This window comes from Sapajus apella, unplaced genomic scaffold (assembly GCF_009761245.1).
Source record: "Sapajus apella isolate SASKATOON/1434 unplaced genomic scaffold, GSC_monkey_1.0 scaffold27, whole genome shotgun sequence".
Taxonomy (NCBI): Eukaryota; Metazoa; Chordata; class Mammalia; order Primates; family Cebidae; genus Sapajus; species Sapajus apella.
The window spans coordinates 18,180,555-18,201,464 of NW_022436967.1; the positions used below are offsets into that span (position 1 = coordinate 18,180,555).

At 38.2% G+C, this 20,910-nt stretch overlaps 1 protein-coding gene and 1 long non-coding RNA gene across 8 annotated transcripts in view; one reads left to right on the forward strand and one right to left on the reverse strand.

Annotated features, from left to right (window-relative positions):
* Positions 1 to 20,910, forward strand: part of PRDM5 (PR/SET domain 5) — a 218,462-nt gene that overhangs the window by 47,593 nt on the left and 149,959 nt on the right. The window lies entirely within an intron of this gene.
* LOC116560872 lies at positions 1,466 to 20,055 on the reverse strand. 2 transcript variants are annotated; one of them, XR_004273179.1, is made up of 3 exons: positions 19,998 to 20,055; positions 16,357 to 16,359; positions 1,466 to 1,498 (listed from the first exon to the last, which is right to left on the reverse strand). It is a non-coding gene; the product is annotated as an uncharacterized LOC116560872 (long non-coding RNA). The 2 variants fall into 2 exon arrangements; XR_004273180.1 differs by lacking the exon at positions 1,466 to 1,498 and adding an exon at positions 15,524 to 15,566.

Consider the following 20,910-nt stretch of genomic DNA (forward strand, 5'->3'; position numbering starts at 1 on the left):
TTTGCTCTTGGACTTTGTAGTTCCTAATTTTGATTACTTGGACAATTGATTGTGAAATCTTCATTAATGATAGGAAGAATAAGTTCTAGTGTTCTGTAGTACTATAGGGGGACTATAATAAACAATAGTGTATTGTATACTTTCAGATAGCTAGAAGGGTAGATTTTGAATATTATTAACACAAATATCAGATAAATGATGTGATAGATATGTTAATTATCCTGATTTGATCATTATACATTAATATATGTATATCAAAATAGCACACCATATCCCATAAATATGTACAATTATGTGTCAATGAAATAAACTGGATAAACATTTAATAAAGTGTACATAATAGCCCAAAATGCATGAGGAGCTAATATAAAAACCACCTATTTAATAGTTTCTATCTTCAGTCCTGGAAAAATTATATACTTGGGTGCAAGTACCTGTTCTTGCAGAAACTATTATTTTTTGAGAAATGACAAATAAAGGCAAATGAAGCCCCTAGTGGGGAAAAAGTAGATTTTGGAAATTATGAAGTTCTTCAGTTACAAAATTTTGGAATGAAATAGCCGACATATTGTTGGAGAGTATTCAGAACAGTGGCAAACACTAGAAATCTGTAGGATGTTTTTAATGGTTATGTAAACCCAGCAGATTCCAATAGACATAATGGCTTTTGCTTTGAGTGAAATGTTTGACAATGACTATTGTAAATTTTTGTGGGAGTTGGAGAAATGTCAATTGGGTGATAGTGCGATTAGAATATTGATGGATAGTTGGCCACTTACAGCCAGAGTGTTGAATTTTAATTGAAAAGCGAGCTCTGCCTTGGCTCTTTGTGTTCAATTATTTCTATCAAACAAGCATGAAAATTGAGCATATTACCTTGAGCCTGCTGTCTGTACAACTAGGGTGAAGGTAGGGGATAGATACTGTTTTTTTCTCTTAAAAATTGTGGGCCAGGCACAGTGGTTCACGCCAATAAGGGTAGCACTTTGGGAGGCTGAGATGGGTAGATCACTTCAAGTCAATAATTCAAAACCAGCCTGGCCAACATGGTGAAACCTTGTCTCTACCAAAAAAAATACAAAAATTAGCCAGGTGTGGTGTCACAGGTCTGTAGTCCCAGCTACTTGGGAGGCTCAGGCATGAGAACTGCTTGAACCCATGATGCAGAGGTTGCAGTGTGCCGATATTGTACCACTGTTCTCCAGCCTGGGCGATGAAGTAAGTCTCAAAAAAAAAAAAAATGTGGTAAAAACACACAACGTAAAATTTACCTTTTTTTTTTTTTTTTTTGAGATGGACTTCACTATTGTTGCCCAGGCTGGAGTACAATGGCACGATCTGGACTCACTGCAACCTCCACCTCCTGCGTTTAAATGATTCTTCTGCCTCAGCCTCCTGAGTAGCTGAGATTACAGGCGTACACCACCCCGCCTGGCTAATTTTTATATTTTTAGGAGGAATGATATTTTGCCATGTTGACCAGGCTGGTCTTGAACTACTGACCTCAGGTTATCTGCCCACCTCGGCCTCCCAAAGTTCTGGGATTACAGGCATGAGCCACCGCTCCCAGTTCTGTAGCTTCAATAGCAGTTGCACTATTTTACAACCCCACCAAAGGGCACAAGTTTCCAATTTCTCCATATCCTCATCAACTCTTTCTTTTTTGAAATAGTAGCCACCCTAATGGATTTGAGGAATATATAATATTTTAAGATACTTAGCATTCAAAAAATGTTTAGTAATTAGAGTGATTGATTAAATGCATATATGTTGAAATTCAGCATAGATAAGTGTAATTTTTGAAGCTTATAATGGAAAATACTAGACTTAATATTGACCCATATGCAAATGTCTTACTTGATGTATACGGACGTTTTTGTTAGCAATATTATTGGGCAGCAATAATGAAAACTCAGAATGCACTAAAAGAAGTAGAGTGGTCAGACTGCAGGAGAGAATAGTGCTGTGGTACTGTGAACTGGTCATACTGTATTAGGAGGGTCATGTCAACATCTGGCTGTTAGATACAGACTTGGAAATTGACAAACATCTGACATGCCACAGGGGGCCATACCGGAAGGGTGTGGAAGCTGTGACCTGTCAGTCAGTCAGTGAGGAAAGTGGGTCTCAACCTGAGGAAGAGCAGAAGCAGATTGTCTTCATGTGATTTAAAGTGGTGTCATGTGGAAGATGGTGAAGGCTTCGCTTTCCTGTTCGATGACAGAACAACAACAATAATTACGCAGAACTAGATAGAAGTGTGTTTCTAATCAATGTGAGGAAAAACTTTCTGGCAGGCTGAATGGTACAACTGTGAAACCTCCTGATTCACAGCATAGAGTTACCTGTTCCCACGTGGAGAGAGAGGTGTTCAAAGAAAGGCTGGATGACAGCAGGAGCGTGGCCATAAAGGATATTCTTCTACTGGAGGGGAAATCTGGCAAGATGAGTCTATGCAAAATCTATTCTGTGACGTCACCTTCTGTGCACAAAAGAGTGGGAGAAGATAGACAAAACATAGTTTCATAGACAAAACCCCTAACATATAGTAGGTGGCCATTCTTGCTTGCCCAAGCTCAACCCTACATAGACGATCAATAAATCTTCTTAGGAAGAATCTAAAACTGACTGCTGAGAATCCACTCAGGGGTGATGCTGAGCTACCCTCTGCTCCACACTGCCATCAGATGTCACACGGAACCCACCGTGTGACCCACTGCTGAACTCTCTGATCCTTTTTCTTCAGAGTTTCCTGCCTCACACTTGATTCTTTATAGTTTCACGTTTAACTCACACTCACACATGTGCCTTTGCTCTTGCTGGTCCCTTTACTTGGACTGAAGCTCTTTTCTCATCCGTACTCTCATTATTTTTCCTGGGCTGGCTTAGGGGCCTCTCCTTGCTATTCTCTGACTCTCCAAGGCAGGTCAAGCAGGTGAGGTTGTTCCCCCACCTCCCACTAGACTGAGCCCTTTCCAAGCAGAGCCTAGATGTTGATTTTGATTTCTTAGTACAAACGACATTTATTGAATGAAAGAAAATGGGGAAGAGTGTTTTGTTTGTGTGTTCTAGTGCTTAGTACAGTGCTTAACACATAGCTTCTTAATGATTTTTGGAGTAATAGAAGACTTAAATATGTGTACTTCTTTCAGTTGAGGTCATAAAATCATTATATGACTCTCAGAAACCTTAATGTGGTTGGGATGTGCCTGGTGAATCAGAGTTCGAGAGCAGCAGGCCCCCCTTTCCCTCCTTTTTCCTGCCTCTCCCTATCCTCTTCCTCCTCCATCTTCCTTTGCTTTCTTCCTTTCTCTCATCCTCCTTTCTCTTGCTCTTCCTCTTTCCTTCTCCTCCTAGTCCTCCTCTCTGCTCTTCCTCCCATGCCCTGCTCTCCTTTTCTTCCTCCTTCTTCCTCTCCTTTTCTTCCTCCTGTTTTTTCTTTTTTTAAACTGTGCAGTCTCCTTATACAGTGCTCTCATGTAGATTTTGGCAGGCTTTAAAAATTCTGTAGTTCAGGCATGGGTTAACTGAGGCTGAGTATTTCACAAGGTCTCAGATGCATAAATGCTAACAGAGATTCTTTTTTCAGTATGGCAAAGGAGGATCAAAGACACCTTGTTCAATTTCTACACATTTGCCTTTTTATTTACTTGTCTTTCTAGTTTTTCTGTATCTTTGCCAGTCTCCTGATGCCAACCATCTGTTGATTCTTTAATATTATAGCAACACATTCTCTGTTTGTATTCAGGGTAGTTTACATTTTTATGTTTGCCAAGACCTTTTGTTGTTTTTATGTACTAAATTAAATGTGAGAACAATGGGCAGCCTATAAGTGTCTTTATGAACAGCCTGATTTATGTGTATTGGAGTATGTAAGTTGTCAGGAGGCTACTTTTTGATCTGTTTTAGTAACCAAGTGTAGCTCTAATTTATGTTTAACATAAAAAAGTAGATTTAATGAACTTTTTAAAAGTTAGCTATGGTATTTTCTACAAGTGAAAACCACTTGCATGAATGTAATTACATTGCACAATGGAGGCTCTCCAAACACCGCTGAAAAAGTATGCATACTCTTCTGAGAAGTTTTGTTTTCTTTTTATATAAAGAAGATTAATGTTCATGGACTTGAATAAATTCCATTTAATGGTTTGGCCTATAATTTCCTTACTTTATGATAAAATGACTACTAAGAAGTATTTTGTATTCTGAAGAATTTTTAGTGCAGCTGTTATTAATGTTTCAATGTGTATATTTGTTACATTTTAACTTTTGATATAACAATCATTTTTTTTTTTAAACCTTTCCTTCTGTCAGACCCTAGAGCTTGATGGAAACAAATGTGTGTGTGTGTGTGTGTGTGTGTGTGTGTGTGTGTATTTTCTTTTGTCTTCATTTAAAGTAGTAGTTTTGTATTTTATAAATCTGACATTGCAAAGCCCCAAGGAGGGCCATGTGGATATATTGCTACGACTTGCAAGTTGTTTCCAATTTGAATATTGGTAAGTAGATTGCAGCTGATATGAAAAAGAGTATAATATTCATAAGTATAGAAGAGACTGTAAATGCCCTATTTTTATCTATGGGCTTCATTTTCAGGTCAAAGAGAATATGGAAGTAGTTCTCCATAAAGAAAATCCGTTCCTTAGGAGTTGCTGTCCTGAACAGCAGTGTCAGGACATTTAATCATCTAATACTACTTTGTGTTACCTACTATTCATGCCATCTTTTACAGACAGAACACATTAAGAAGCTCTGGTCCCAAGTAAATTAACAGGTTTTTCTTTAATTCTGCGGCATTGCACTTTTTCTTGTTACCATTGCAAGAGCACCTGTCATCATTCTAATAAGTTTATATCATCTCTCTGGAGGAATAGGACTTTAATGGCCTATCTAATCATTCATTCTAACCTCTAGGTTCATAGGCCCTTAATCTAGAAATATGAAATCCAAAAGGCTCTAAAAACGACATTTAGAAAAAGATAACTCGTTTAGAAGCAAATCCAGACCTGAACTTATGCAAAGCTGTTCGTAGCCTTTTGTTTTTATCCTACCAAGCCAGCATTACTATTCATAAATTTAGTTGCATACATGTGAATGTGCTTGATTATGGAATGGTGTCCCAAACCCTGCAGAAAATATTATATAAACACAGTATATATGTTCCATATTTTCTTTTACAATAAAGTAATAAAAAAATTAGCTATCCAAAATCTCTGATTAAGGAATTCTGATACTGTGTAGGAACATTCCACTTCTTGCGTAGGTGAAAAAAAAAAAAAGGAAAAAACCGAAGAACTATAGCTATTTCCATAGGAGACACCCATTAAAGGAAAGTATAATAGGGTTACAATATGTGAATAAAGCAGTAGATGTTACAGTCATTAAGAGACTGTTAATGAAAGTAAAATATTATGCATATTCATGATACAGGACAGGATAATACCTATATTTAAAATCTGTCTTGAAGGAATTCATTGGCAACAGCCCAACGTTGTTCCCATTTCACTCAGTGAACACATTTGGAAGGTGAATTTGGGTCCAGTTTGCTTGTCATCCGAGTTTAATATTAGGGTTTTTGTATGTGCTCAAGCCAAGTTTTTCTCACTTTTGTGCTAACAGCTGCCAATGAAGTGAAATATCTCTGGACAAAGAAGGTGTTTTTGTCACTTTGTAATTTTAGATGGCTTACTTTAAAGGGTAGTTTGTTGCAAAATTAAAAATATTCCCATGGGGAAAGCCCCAGATTTGTAAGTGTACTTTAAAAAACTCAAACTAAAGTTACATAATACCTTTTGAGCATCAGTTTTCCCAACTTCTTCTCTTTATTGTGTTCTACATCTGTATTTTTAATGGTTTATTATGTCTTTATGAGGTGAAAAAAGCAATAGAAAAAATATTTATGGTCAATAGTTTCCTTATGTGTTAAATTCTTGATACAAGTTTGATATCTGTATATACACTGGTGAAGTGTACTCAGACCATTCAGTAATAAATGAAAAAATATATATAATTTAAGCCTTAAGATTTGGAGAAAAACAATGAAATGGGAAATGTTAGAAACATGTGCTTTGGTTTTTTAAATTGTATTTTATAAGAGGAACTGATTTTCTCTATTTGTAACACAAGAGTTAGTATTAAAATTTATGAAGATTATTTAATATTCCCTATTCTTTCCCTCCCTCATCCTTATTCTTCCCTCTTTATTTATTTAATAAAAGACTAAATTTCATATATATATATATTTTATTGCACTTTAGGTTAGGTTCTGGGGTACATGTGCAGATCATGTAGGATTGTTGCATAGGTACATACATGGCAATGTTGTTTGCTGCCTCCATTCCCCCATCACGTATATCTGATTTTTCTCCCCATGTTATCTCTCGCCAACCTCCCTATACTCCACTGTCCCTCCAGACCCCAGTGTTTGATGCTCCCCATGCTGTGTCCCTGTGTTCTCATTGTTCAACATCCACTTATGAGTGAGAACATGCAGTGTTTAATTTCCTGTTCTTGTGTCAGTTTGCTGAGAATGATGGTTTCCAGATTCATCCATATCCCTACAAAGGACACGAACTCATCGTTTTTTTTATGGCTGCATAGTATTCCATGGTGTGTATGTGCCACATTTTCCTTGTCCAGTCTATCATCAATGGGCAGTTGGATTGATTCCAAGTCTTTGCTATTGTTAACAGTGCTGCAATGAACATATATGTCCATGTGTCTTTATAATGGAATGATTTATAATCCTTTTGGTATATACCCAGTAATGGGGTTGCTGGGTCAAATGGAATTTCTATTTCTAGGTCCTTGAGGAATTGCCACACTGTCTTCCACAATGGTTGAACTAATTTACACTCCCAACAATGTGAAAGTTCCTATTTCTCCACATCCACTCCAGCATCTGTTGTCTCCAAATTTTTTAATGATCGCCATTCTAACTGGCATGAGATGGCATCTTAATGTAGTTTTGTTTTGTATTTCTCTAATGACCAGTCATGAGCATTTTTTCATGTTTGTTGGCCTCATATATGTCTTCTTTTGAAAAGTGTCTGTTCATGTCCTTTACCTACTTTTGAATGAGTTTGTTTGTTTGTTTTTCTTGTAAATCTGTTTTAGTTCTTTGTAGATTCTGGATATTAGCCCTTTGTCAGATGGGTAGATTGCAAACATTTTTTCCCATTCTCTTGGTTTCCTGTTCACTCTAATGATTGTTTCTTTTGCCGTGCAGAACCTCTGGAGTTTAATTAGGTCCCATTTATGTATTTTGGCTTTTGTTGCCAATGCTTTTGGTGTTTTAGTCATGAAGCCCTTGTCTATGCCTATGTCCTGAATGGTTTTGCCTAGGTTTTCTTCTAGGGGTTTTATGGTGTTAGGTCTTTATGTTTAAGCTTTTAATCCATCTGGAGTTAATTTTAGTGTAAGGTGTCAGGAAGGGGTCCAGTTTCTGCTTTCTGCACATGGCTAGCCAGTTTTCCCAACACTGTTTATTAAACAGGGAATCCTTTCCCCATTGCTTGTTTTTGTCAAGTTTGTCACACATCAGATGGTTGTAGATGTGTGGTGTTACTTCCAAGGCCTCTGTTCTGTTCCATTGGTCTATATTTCTGTTTTGGTACCATTACCATGCTGTTTTGATTACTGTATTCTTGTAGTATAGTTTGAAGTCAGGTAGTATGATGCCTCCAGCTTTACTCTTTTTGCTTAGGATTGTCTTGGCTATGCAGGCTCTCTTTTGGTTCCATATGAAGTTTAAGGTGGTTTTTCCCAGTTCTGTGAAGAGCATCATAGGGTGCTTGATGGGGATAGCATTGAATCTATAAATTTCTTTGTGCAATATGACCATTTTCACAACATTGATTCTTCTTAACCATGAGCATGGAATGTTTTTACATCTGTTTGTGTCCTCTCTTATTTTCTTGAGCAGTGGTTTGTAGTTCTCCTTGAAAAGGTCCTTCATGTCCCTTGTTAGTTGTATCCTAGGTACTTTATTCTCTTTGTAGCAATTGTGAATGGCAGTTCACTCTTGATTTGGCTTTTAGTCTATTATTGATGTTTAGGAATGCTTGTGATTTCTGCATATTGATTTTGTATCCTGAGACTTTGCTGAAGTTGCTTATCAGATTCAGGAGATTTTGGGCTGAGACAATAGAGTCTTCTAAATATACAATCATGTCATCTGCAAATAGAGATGATTTGACTTTCTTCTTTCCTAATTGAATATGCTTTATTTATTTTTCTTGCTTGATTCCCTGGCTAGAACTTCTAATACTGTATTGAATAGGAGTGGTGAGAGAGGGTATCCTTGTCTAGTGCCAGATTTCAAAGGGAATGCTTCCAGTTTTTGCCCATTCAGTATGACATTGGCTGTGGGTGTTTCGTAAATAGTTTTTATTATTTTGAGATACGTTCCATCGATACTTAGCTTATTGAGAGTTTTTAGCATAAAGGCTGATGAATTCTGTCAAAGACCTTCTCTGCATCTACTGAGATAATCATGTGGTTTTTGTCTTTGGTTCTGTTTATGTGGTGGATTATGTTTATAGACTTGTGTATGTTGAACCAGCCTTGCATCCCCGGGATGAAGCCTGCTTGATTGTGATGGATAAGCCTTTTGATGTACTGTTGCAATCAGTTTGCCAGTATTTTATTGAAGATTTTTACATCTATGTTCATAATGGTTATTGGCCTGAAGTTTTTGTTGTTGTTGTTGAGTGTCTGCCAGGTTTTGGCATCAGGATGATGTTGGTCTCATAAAATGATTTGAGAATGATTCCCTCTTTTTGGATTGTTTGGAATAGTTTCAGAAGGCGTGGTACCACCTCCTCTTTGTATGTCTGGTAGAATTCGGCTGTGAACCCGCCTGGAGCGGGGCTTTTTTTGGTTGATAGGCTATCGATTGCTGCCTCAACTTTAGCCCTTATTATTGGTATATTCAGGGTTTCAACTTCTTCCTGGTTTAGGCTTGGGGGGGTGTAAGTTTTTAGGGATTTATTCATTTCATCCAGGCTTACGGGTTTATTTGCATAGAGTTGCTTGTAGTAATCTGTGATGGCAGTTTTTATTTCTGTGGAATCCCCTCTATCCTTTTTTACTGCATCGATTTGATTATTTTCTCTTATCTTTTTTATTAATCTGGCTAGTGGTTTCTGTATTTCGTTGATCTTTCAAAAAACCAGCTCCTGGATTTATTGATTTTTTTGAATGGTTGTGTGTGTGTGTGTGTGTGTGTGTGTGTGTGTGAAAAGACTAAATTTCTTACATTAAACAATGTTTCCATTATATTTAAAGGCATTTGCAGTATTTTTTACATAATTAACCGTATTTGGAGATTACAAATCATATTTATTATCGCATCTAAAATAATGTAAGAAAATGAAGACCACTGCCCTATAGCTTTAAGGAACTAGAATTCAGACAACAACCGAGATGAGTTTGGAGGCAGATTCTTCTATGGAGCTTTCCCCAGAGACCCTAAACAGAGAATGCAGTCAAGCCCATCCAGACTTCTGAACTACAGAACTATGAAATAAGAAATGATGTTGTTTTAAGCTGCTAAGTTTGTGGTAATTATTGTTCAGTAATAGAAAATTGAATGGCTGGGCGCGGTGGCTCACGCCTGTAATCCCAGCACTTTGGGAGGCCGAGGCGGGTGGATCACGAGGTCAAGAGATCGAGACCATCCTGGTCAACATGGTGAAACCCCGTCTCTACTAAAAATACAAAAAATTAGCTGGGCATGGTGGTGCGTGCCTGTAATCCCAGCTACTCAGGAGGTTGAGGCAGGAGAATTGCCTGAACCCAGGAGGCGGAGGTTGCAGTGAGCCGAGATCGCGCCATTGCACTCCAGCCTGGGTGACATGAGTGAAACTCCGTCTCAAAAAAAAAAAAAAAAAGAAGAAAATTGACATAGACTTTGGTACCAGAAGTCAGGCATTAGTTTCCTTGGCTGCCTCACAAATTATCACAAACTTAGTGGCTTAAAACAACATTTAAATAAATTATCTTACAGTTGTATAGGTGAGAAGTCTGGGTAGGTTCCCTGCTTAAGGGTTTTACAAGGCCAGATCAAGCAGATCAAGGTATTGGAAGGGCAAGGTTCTTATTAGGAGGCTTTGAGGATCAGTTTGCTTCTAAGCAGGTTGCTGGCTGAATTTGGTTCCTTTAGGTTGTAGGACTGAGGTCCTTATTGCTGCTGGCCTTTGGCTAGAGACTGTTTTCAGTCCCTAGGTCTGTGAGTGGCCCCTCTCAGGCCACCCTGTGGGCCCCTCAGTATCTTTAACTTGTTTTAGTATCTTTAACTTCCTTGCTTACCAGCCAGAGAAAACTCCCTGCTTTTACATAGCTCATGTGATTAGGTGAGGCTCCCCAAATATAATCTCTGTATAACATAATCATAGGATTGATATCTTATCATAATCACAAGTTCCTTTCATACTCAAATGGGAAAGCATTATACAAAGGTGTGAGTTGTGGGGAGTCAGTTTTAGAATTCTGCTTTCCAAGTGGCAAACTGGTGGCCAAGATTGTGAGTGTATTAAGGTAATGTAACATGGTGGGATCTGAAATCAGATTGTCTTGGTTCAATCCCTAGCTCCTGTAATAGCTGTGAAACCTTCGAGAAGTTATTCATTCTGTTTCTGCTTCAGCTCCCTCATCTGTTAACCGTGGTTAATATGTAACCTCTACTTCATAGAGTTCTTTTGAGGAGTAAATTATGTAATACATATAAAGGTGCTTAACAAAGTGCCTCACACATAATAAATAACTCAATAACTATTAGCAGTTATACTATTATTATTTGTTTTTTAAAGCAGATTTCTTTTGTGTTTCACTTTTCATAGAATAAAGTTGAGTATAAAATGCAAAGCATATGTTTGTAAAAGTAACATGATGTTGACCCAAATAGGAATCTTTCATCCTGATGGAATCTGACTTATGTGAGAATCTCTCAGATGAAAGTGTGAAGCACTATTCCCCTGCTCCAGGCAGAGGATGTGTGTTCTTAGATGGCCAGTGCCAGGTGTGTGTGCAATGAAGTGTGCAGCGAAGGGGGAGGAGGTACAGTGATCTGAGCTGAGACAGACAAGTCAGCATGTGAAGGGCCTCTTTTGTCATGCAAAGGAGTTTGAAATTCTGGCAAGCAATGTGTGGCTTTTAAACAGACATTGGTGTGAGGAGATGGATGAACTGCAGAGAGTACTCTGGCAATAGTGTGAGGGATGAATTTGAAGATAGATTTTGAGTTGATTAGGAAAAAGAGTCAATTACAAAAATGCTCTTGATATTCAAATAGTGGATTATTGACTGTCGTAACATGCCCCAAATCTAATAGCTTTTCTTGACATCTTAACAAGAAAATTTGAGGAAGCTCTGATGAGGGTGGGGCCTGGGTCAGGCTGGCGAAGTCTTGGTGGATACTGTTGGTCAGGAAGAGGCAGAGAATTAGAAGCAAGCCCAGGTTTGAGTGAGATTCCATTTCTAGAGTAGATGAGAATACAGGAAATCAGTGTATGAAGACAGTCTAAGTGATGCCCAGGAACTATAATTCACCATTCAGGTTACCTGTCTCAGAGGAGTAGAACTGTGGACACGTTAAGGACCAGGAATGCCAGCTGGCAGGGATCTGGGCTAGCAGTCATCTGACCTCGAACAAATCCAACCGTGCATGACTATGACCCTGTCACCAAAATGTCAGGATTGAAGATGGAGTTTGATGAGTTGAGCGACTCCATGGAGTGTAGAGCAGCTGGTGGTAACCCAGTCACTTAAAGACTTGGTTGGGAATGATATATCAGATTGTCCTGCAGGAGAACAAATCACAAATGCAGTTTTAGGATTTTATGGTACTAGAGGTGGAGCAGGATTGATATCAAGGCTGACTCAGCAATAGCAAGGACTGAATAATCTTTGCTCATCCATATTCTTCTTAAACAGGCCATATGTTTTTCTCAGAGTGAGGAGATTTGCGAGTGATTATTAAATGTCCCAAGTGGTAGAGTCCATGGGCCTAGACAGACCAGTAAGCCCCATATCTTTGGAAAAGACAGTATTCCTGAAGAATTCCTCCCCACTTGGAGTACCCCAGATTCCTTTCTTGAAAGATTCCCTTGCAGCTCTCATTTTCAGTTCCTTTGGTCCAGGCACTTAATGCTGTTAAGAAAATCAGGTCAAGGGGAGAAACCCTGGTTTTCTTTGTCAGAAAATGTCTTCTGCTGCAATATTTGTGTCCTAGGTTTGGATGGCATTCCTTGCCAGATCTTTTGTTGCCAGACACAGCTGTGTCTGTATCAGGGAGATATTCCTGTGCCAGTGATCCTACCTCCTGGCAGCGTGAGGATTTTGGCAGAATTCTAGCAAATGACCTATAGTGAGAGAGAAGCGTGGGTATGCAGCCTCTTCTGAGTTGGTCCTTCTGTTCCCATTTGATTGTTAGGATGTAAGAGCTTTGGTTGATTCTGAGTGAGGAAACAAAATATTTTAGGAACAAGTAAAGATCAATTTCCTATTTTTAATGAATAAAATTTCTACATTTAGATAATTATTTTCCTGAATGTTTCTTGACTTAAAGGGTATCCTGTAAGTCACCCTTTCTGATACAGTTCGATGACACTCAGGGATATCAGTATCTTTCCACTGTATCATGGCACTGCCAGGAGATGGAGAGTTGGGAATCCTCAGCCAACCTATCTGATGGCTGGACATGTGGGAGGAGGATTTGAGAAAGAGTTTCTGTGTTCCTCTTTGCTTGCATGTAACATCAGTATTTCTTAATTTTGTGTTTTTATTCTTTTCTTTAGTTACATTAAGTTTGCCTGTCTGTCTGATTTCACCTGCCTTGGATTAAAAGCTTCTAGAATATCAGTCTGTCTGATTTTTAATCTTTGATACTATGCCTGTAGATATCAGTATCAACTATGTTCAAGGCCTATAAATCAGTATTTCCCATCCCTACCCTTCTCTCCATAGCTGCTAAGATATAAATTAATAGATTAATGCATTTATTGTCATAGCCTATATAGTCCTTTTACCTTGCACAGAATTTTCCCTCCACACACAATTCATCCTGTATATTAGGGTCATTGGTTGCCCATTATCTATTGCCCTTCATCTTTCACAGTTGAATCAAGACATTGGCAGAGTTCCCACCCATTCTCCATGCAGCTGTATATTATTATTGAGAAGCTAATGCCCTACTGGGGTGGCCCCTGATTAGTCTTAGCCATTGCCATTTCTATTAGTTGGAAGGCAGAATATCCTAATTCACACAGTCATCATTTATTTCCTGTTACTGCTCTGATTTTGCTGCTGCAACCACAAAAATTTGAGTCCTATCATCTTTGACTAACTGCATCTTCCCAACCAGATTTACTTCTATCCTTCATTGTGTCTCCTCCACGCAAAATGACTAAGTTACTTTACTATTATTTCATTGTTATAATTTTCTCTACAGTGGATTCACCTCTTTGCAGAACTTAGGTTCTGAAGCCAAGTTATAAGGCAATAACCTTTTATAATTACTCCTGATTATACTTCCTTATTTGATCACTAGATAGAGTTGGTTTGTTTTTTGGCCATGAAAGGAAATGGTCTTTTTTATTTCAATTTATTTTCTTTCTTTGATTTTTCTCATTTTTTAAATGCTTTAGTTGAGTTGGTATAGTTTAATTTGTATAAGTCAAATATTTGTATGACAAAACTTTATTAATCTTGAAATGACCCTTTACCTTCTACTGGCAAATTTGTATCCCATTTTCAGCACATGTAACTAAATTCACTTTGTTTGTTGGAGGTTCCCAGCACTACCCTAACACTTGATTTTTCTAGAAGGACTCACAGAACTCAGTGTATATTTGTACTCATGGCTAAGGTTTATTACAGTGGCATAGTATGTATGTAAAGCCCTATCATAAGGGAAAAGGCACAGGCAGAGTCTAGAGGAAGCTGTGCGCAGTTTTCCTTATGTTCTCTCCTTCCTGGGAAGCATATATATATATGTAATTTTTTTTTAGGCAGAGTCTTGCTCTGTCACCCAGGCTGGAGTACAGTGACACGATCTTGACTCAATGAAGCCTCCACCTCCTGGGTTCAAGCAATTTTCGTGCCTCAGCCTCTTAAGTAGTTGGGATTATGGCACATGCTCTCATGCCTGGGGAATTTTTGTGTTTTTAGTAGAGATGAGGTTTCACCATGTTGTACAGGCTGGTCTTGAACTCCTGGGCTCAAGCGATTCACCTGCCTCAGCCTCCCAATGAGTTGAGATTACAGGCATGAGCTGCTGCACTTGGCCAGAGCATACTATTTGTCCACTAATAAAAATGCAGCCCCACTTGTGTAATGTTTCAGTACAAGGATGCCCATTTAACATTCAATGTCCAAGATTTTTATTGGAAACTCATAGGCACCTTCTCCCTAGGATATATCAAAATTTCAGACTTCCATAAGGAAGACGGGGTTCAGCATAACCCATACTGTTTACACAAGTAGTCTAGGCACAGTAAACCACCCTGACACGTTATCTATTGACAGGGAATACTCTGTGAGCCACGTTCTCCCATGCCCATCAAAGGCCAAACTTGCAGACAGGATTTTTTTGGCAGTCTCAGGCCTGCTAGGTTTATTCTTGTGGCATACCTCTGTATTGGAAGCTTTTCGTAATACACTCTTTGCTCCAACTCTTACTTTTCATCTTAGTGCATCTTCAGGACCTGGCACTGTATATGTCACTATACACCCATGTGTACTAAATATTTTAGAAATGAATGCAATTCATATGTATCTCCTTTATAGTGATCAGTACATTGCTTTGTGAGTTTTATAGACATTTATTTTCTGCTTCCTCATACTGAAGTTATAAATTGAGTAACAGAACTGTGTTCGAAAATTTCATCTGTGATTTTTCATAACTCATTTGAAAATAACTAATGAAGAAATGTATAGTAAATGTTGCTCAGTAAATGTTTACTGACAAATGATGTTACTTTTTAGAATTTTCAGCACAGAACTATAGATTGCTGGATAATTATGAGAATTACCTTAGTAACTGGGAATTATTTGGTTGCATTAGGCACACTCTGATGCTAAAATCATTGCTTTGTTTCTGTGTCAAGTTATGTACATTTTGAGAAGAATATGGTTAGATTTAAATGGGTTGGGTGGATTCAATTTTAATAGCTTTAGAAAACTATGCAGTTAGGAGAGGAATTTGAGTTAGGAGATCAAAATCAAAGGAAAAGCCAATTAAAATTTTTTTTTCTCCCTGTGGACTACACGATGCTCTTTTGTTATTCAGTGTTTCTATAATCTTTGCACAGAAGTTTTCAGATACAAAGCATCTTCTCTCTCTCTCTTTTGTTTTTTTGAGATGGAGTCTTGCTCTGTTACCCAGGCTAGAGTGCAGTGGCACGATCTTGGCTCACTGCAACCTCCGCCTCCCAGGTTCAAGCGATTCTCCCGCCTCAGCCTCCTGAGTAGCTGTGACTACAGGCATGTGCCACCACACCTGGCTAATTTTTGAATTTTTATTAGAGACAGGGTTTCACCATTTTGGCCAGGCTGTTCTCAAACTCCTGACTTCAAGTGAGCCAAAGTGCTGGGATTACAGGCATGAGCCACTATGCCCGGCCCAAAGCATATTCTTTTAAAACACCATCAAGAGTGTGATCTCTGGGTCTTAGATATTGCCATTGCTTTATATGTGACCACCAACTCTTTAAAATAATATCATGTTTTAGAATTAGAATTTTGCTACCAAAACTTTTTATTATTTGGTACATTTTGTAAACTCTCTTAATATGCTATAGGGAAAGTTCTCCAAAAGATGACTACAGTGTGGGCATGATGACTCATGCCTGTAATCCCAGCACTTTGGGAGGCTGAGGCGGGTGAATCACTTGAGATCAGGGCTTTGAGACCAGCCTGGTCAGCATGGCGAAACCCCATATCTACTAGAAATACAAAAATTAGCCAGGTGAAGTGGTCCACATCTGTAATCCCAGCTATTCAGGAGGCTAAGGCTCGAGAATAATTTGAACCCGGGAGGCAGAGGTTGCAATGAGCCAAGATCACGCCTCTGCACTCCATCCTGGGCCACAGAGTGAGATTCCATGTTAACAACAATAGAAAAAGATAACTGATGACTATAAGGCTATAAGCCTATGCAAGTCTTGAATCTATATTAAAAATTGGGCAACACTAAGGCTTCATAAAACTTTAATAGGATTTAAAGTCTTACAATTTATTGGTGAGGGATCTGGTGGATGCTGCCAAACTGTCAGAAGATATGCTGGTTTTATTATTATGGTTTTTGAATTCCTTGGTAAAATAACACTTTTTGCTTATGGAAGTCACTTGCTTTACAATCTTGACAAAATAAATAGTAAGCAAAAAGCCACTAAATAGCTAAGAGAAATGCTGTAACATTCTTGCATAAAAACCTGTATGTTTTACAGAAAACCCCTAAAACAAGGGGTACAATAAGCTAATGCCAGGTAAACTCAACTTTATTCTTTTTTTTTTCAAGAAGGGAGAAAGTGGTCACTGTATTCTTCATGTGATAAGAAAGAAAGAAAAAACTTGTCTGTCTGAAAATGTCATTGAAATCTGAGTAGCTAAATAGGTTCGTCAAACTATGGAAAAGTACAGTTTCTATGCTGTTAGGCATTTTCATGAATTTGCTGTGGAAAAGATGATGTGGTTTTTACTTTGTCTTTCGTTTTATGTCAGGTATTTATTTTTCAAAAAAATTAGCCCTATTCAAAAAATACATGGAGTGCTTTAAAATATTTTACATTACATCTCTCATAAAATATTTTTGAACATTTAAAGGAAATAAAGGGAATGAGAGTGTTTAAAAAAAGACATATTACATGAGCTTTTAGTTAATAAAATATTTATTGTGACTATATCAAATAATAAGCTTCCTTCTCTGAGTGGTCAGTTGTCTAGGTATAGGATTTGCTTAGCTGCATAAACCTAACCGAGTTCTTCAGTTACATGTATCTTTGTGTCTTTGTGTCTTTGACAGTATTATGAGACCTTCCTTTATATGGGTTGTTTATAAAGGTAGTCTCAGCTAAATGCCAGGCGTGGCAACCAAAAATTGCTTTTGTGACTTTTAAGCTGCTTCATTAGAAAGGGTGTTGAGGTCAGAGGTTATTTCCAGGCTGGATTCTGTCCCATGTTAAGAGGGTTTTGATAAGTTTGTGTGCACTCCTAAGAGGATAACCAGGACAGTGATGGAACTGAAAATCACGCCTGATAAGGAAGGAGTTATTTGTCTTGTGGAAGAGAAAACAGAGAGAGAGAGAGAGGGATTCTTGCCTTCAGAAATTTGAAGGGCTGTAGGTGGAAGATAAATTAAAACTCCTTGAGAGGGCAGAGGCACGGTTACTGGCAGTGGGTCACAGCATTGTTTCAGTTTGGCGTAAGAAAGTGTGTCAGTTCAGTCAAAATGACTACTGGGTTTGCTACTACCTTAGAAAATTCAAATAGAAGCTGTTTAAATATGTATTTGGATTTGAAGAGTAGAAGATATCCTTCATGTTTATTCTTTGAAAAAGTTGACATGGCTGGATGTGGTCACTCATGCCTATAATCTAGGCACTTTGGAAGGGCAAGGCAGGAGGATTGCTTGAGCCCAAGAATTCGAGACGAGCCTTGGCGATATAGGGAGACCCTGACTCTACAAAAAAATAAAATATTAGCGAGGCAAGGTAACATGCATCTGAATCCCAGTCCCAGCTATTTGGGATGTTAACATGGGAGAATCATTTTTAGAGCTCAGGAGATTGAGGCTGCAGTGAGTCATGATGGTGCTATGCCACTGCACTTTAGCCTAGGCAACAGAGATGCCGTTTCTAAAAAAGAAGAAAAAAAAAACACACATACACACACACACACACACAGAGAAAGAAGGTTACATGGTATATATGTTCCCAGTTGTGCCATTGAAAGCAGAATGTTTATATTTAAGGTGTCTATAGCCATTGTGAGCCCAGTTTCTTCATTTTACTAATACCTTGTGGTTACAAAATACCTATTGATATAAAGAACTGTCATTCATCTTATTTCATCTGATACTCTCACAGTTTCTGTGAGTTTGCTGGGCAGAGACTGTTACACCCATTTTAGAGGTCAAGTGATCACGGCTTAGTTCATGGGGAGGAAATGACACCCAAAGTGCTGTAGTCAGAGCCCTGGATGACATCTAGGTTTTTTATTCCTTGTAGCATCTGTACCACTCCAGAAAGATTTTCTTTCACTTGAAATATTTAGGGGGCTAAATATTTTTCCAAAAAGTGACTTTATTTTTCTCATCAGTCCTTTAATATTAAGTATTAACTTAATATGTATTATATGATGGATGTTATTTAGTAAAGAAACAGGGATCTGTAAAAGCCTGCCTTTCCTCTCCATCTGCTTTCCCATATGAAGGTAGGGGAATCCATGGGTTAGGATTATCAGATAGCAACTGGCAGATGGGAGGCAGAGGGAGGGAAGGTAGAAGGGAGCTAAAAGTAGATAAGCTACAGTGGTGTGTGTGTGTGTGCGCGTGTGTGTGTGTGTATGCGCGCGCGTTTGTAAGCACACAAGCAAGCAGTAATTTTAGAGAGAATCCTTTGAACAATCAACGGCGGGGGGTGAGGGGAGGACCCATGCCCTATTCTTGGAAACCATAGATCACTAGTTTCCTAGCTATGATCATTGCTGATTTCTGAAAGTGCTTCTTTCTTGGGTTTAAATCTGACAACAGTGTGCTGTCAGAATTGATTACTTGAGAACATTTGTTTTTGTGTGCTCCTAAAGATATTGTGAAGTTTGGATAATTAAACACTGAAGGCAAGGCATGTGGCCTTACTTTAGTTAAAAACAATTGTAGAAAGAATGCCTGTAATTTAAATACAAAAATGTGATGGCATTTTATACTCTAAAGACATCCATATTTTAAATTTTAGTGCTTAAAATTACTTTCTTTGAAGAGCCGTATTGGAAGAAAGGGAAATATGTTTTGTTTAATAAATAAATACTGTAACATAGCATATTGTAACTTCTCATTAAGGATGTTATTGCTGTCTTTTTTGGAACTGACTGTATTTTGCTGCCATTAAATTTTACCGTATGTTAAATCAGGTTTTTGCAGTTACATTTTGCCACTTCTAGGGGGCAAACCTGGCTGATTGGCTTTGCCCTTGGCGCCTTGATGGAATGTACATAGTTAGTGAAAAATTCCTCAGGCATTAGAAACGATTGAAGGAAAATAATAGAGTAAGCAACCTTGTAGACTCTTCTTTGGAAATTAACCGCCTAAGTAATAATTGAGCTTCTCTGTCTATAGTTGACCCAGTTTAACAAATAAAATATTCAAATTTAGGAAAAGAAGATTTGTATTGATTCCCTATTTCCACTTTCTTCTTTCATTTACACGTTAGGGTTTTCTCTAATTGAGCTGAGTTTTTTTTTTTTTTTTTTTTTGTGGTTTCCTCTGTCTTTTTCTGGGTGGGAACATAAAATCAACTATGACATACTCAGTGTTGTGAACCTTTAGTCTGAAAAAAAGGTATAGATACGTGGTAGCAATGACCAGCACATTCTTTCTCTCAGATACTTGAGAAGTGATGCCAGTAGCATTTAACAGAGGCTAGACCCTGCCACGTTCCCTTAAGGGGATAATTTCATTAAATGTAAAGTGGCAAAGTCGTAGAGATATGGACAACTATATAGAAGCATAAAAGTTTTCATTTTCACATAAGGGTACCTTTCCCTTTCCTACTTTATTTTATTTTGAGAGCAAGATGGAGTCTTGCTCTGCTGCCCAGACTGTAGCGCAGTGGTGCTGGCTCACAGCAACATCTGCTTCCTGGGTTCAAGCGATTCTCCTGCCTCAGCTTCCCCAGTAGCTGGGACTATAGGCATGTTGCATCGCACCCAGCTAATTTTTGTATTTTTTAGTAGGGATGGGGTTCACTGTATGTTGGCCAGGCTGGTCTCAAACTTCTGACCCTAGGTGATGCGCCTGCCTTGGTATCCCACAGTGCTGGGATTACAGGCGTGAGCCACCTGCCTGGCCTGTTTCCTACTTTAGCTAACTTTTTTGTGTAACTACTATAGGAAGCCTGTGCAAATCAAGCAGGATTTTGGGACAGATGTTTTTTACTACACGATGAGACCGTTGACTTCATCATTGGCCCCAGGTATGCAGTAAGTCAGACAGTAACCAAATACACTTCATTTCTAAGAAAATTCAAATGAAAGAAGATGGCATTTGGAAGACTAAGTTTTGATAGGAACATAATACACTTTGGCAGCAAAAGTTAGTCAGTTGTTGGAACAAGGTACTAGGAGGAATTTTCAATCTTTTTTATTCCTTAGATTTAAAAAATATTCAATTTATTACCTCAGGGTTCAGTATCAAATTAAAATAGATAAATGGAGACTTTAATAATAGCCAGCTGTCTGGAGTTGTTTTGATTTGGTGTGTCTGGAAAGAGGAAAGATGGATTCGATTACGTGTGGATGTCTCTTTGAGATGGTATGTCAGCAAGTAGAACGCTGTGGTTAGGGTAGTGAGATAAAAGGCGTGTGCACAGGTAATCTACCAGCTTTGGTGAAGTGTTGAAGACTAGACTGATGGAATGAGGAAATGGCCAGCCACTTGAAAGCTGGAGAAAACAGGTAGGCCCCAGAGAGTAAAGAACTTATCTTTACTTTATCTTAACTTATCTTAACTTTATCTAAGAACTTAAAAGTTTTTTGGGTAAGCATATTTGGAATAAAATGGGCAGTGATTCTGTTAATGAACAAAGAAAGTTATTTCAAAAATGAATATGTAGGTAACGTAGTATATTGCTGGCTGTGATAGCATTGTTCTGAGAATAAAATAAATCAGCACATAAATTTGTGTATTAAAAGTAA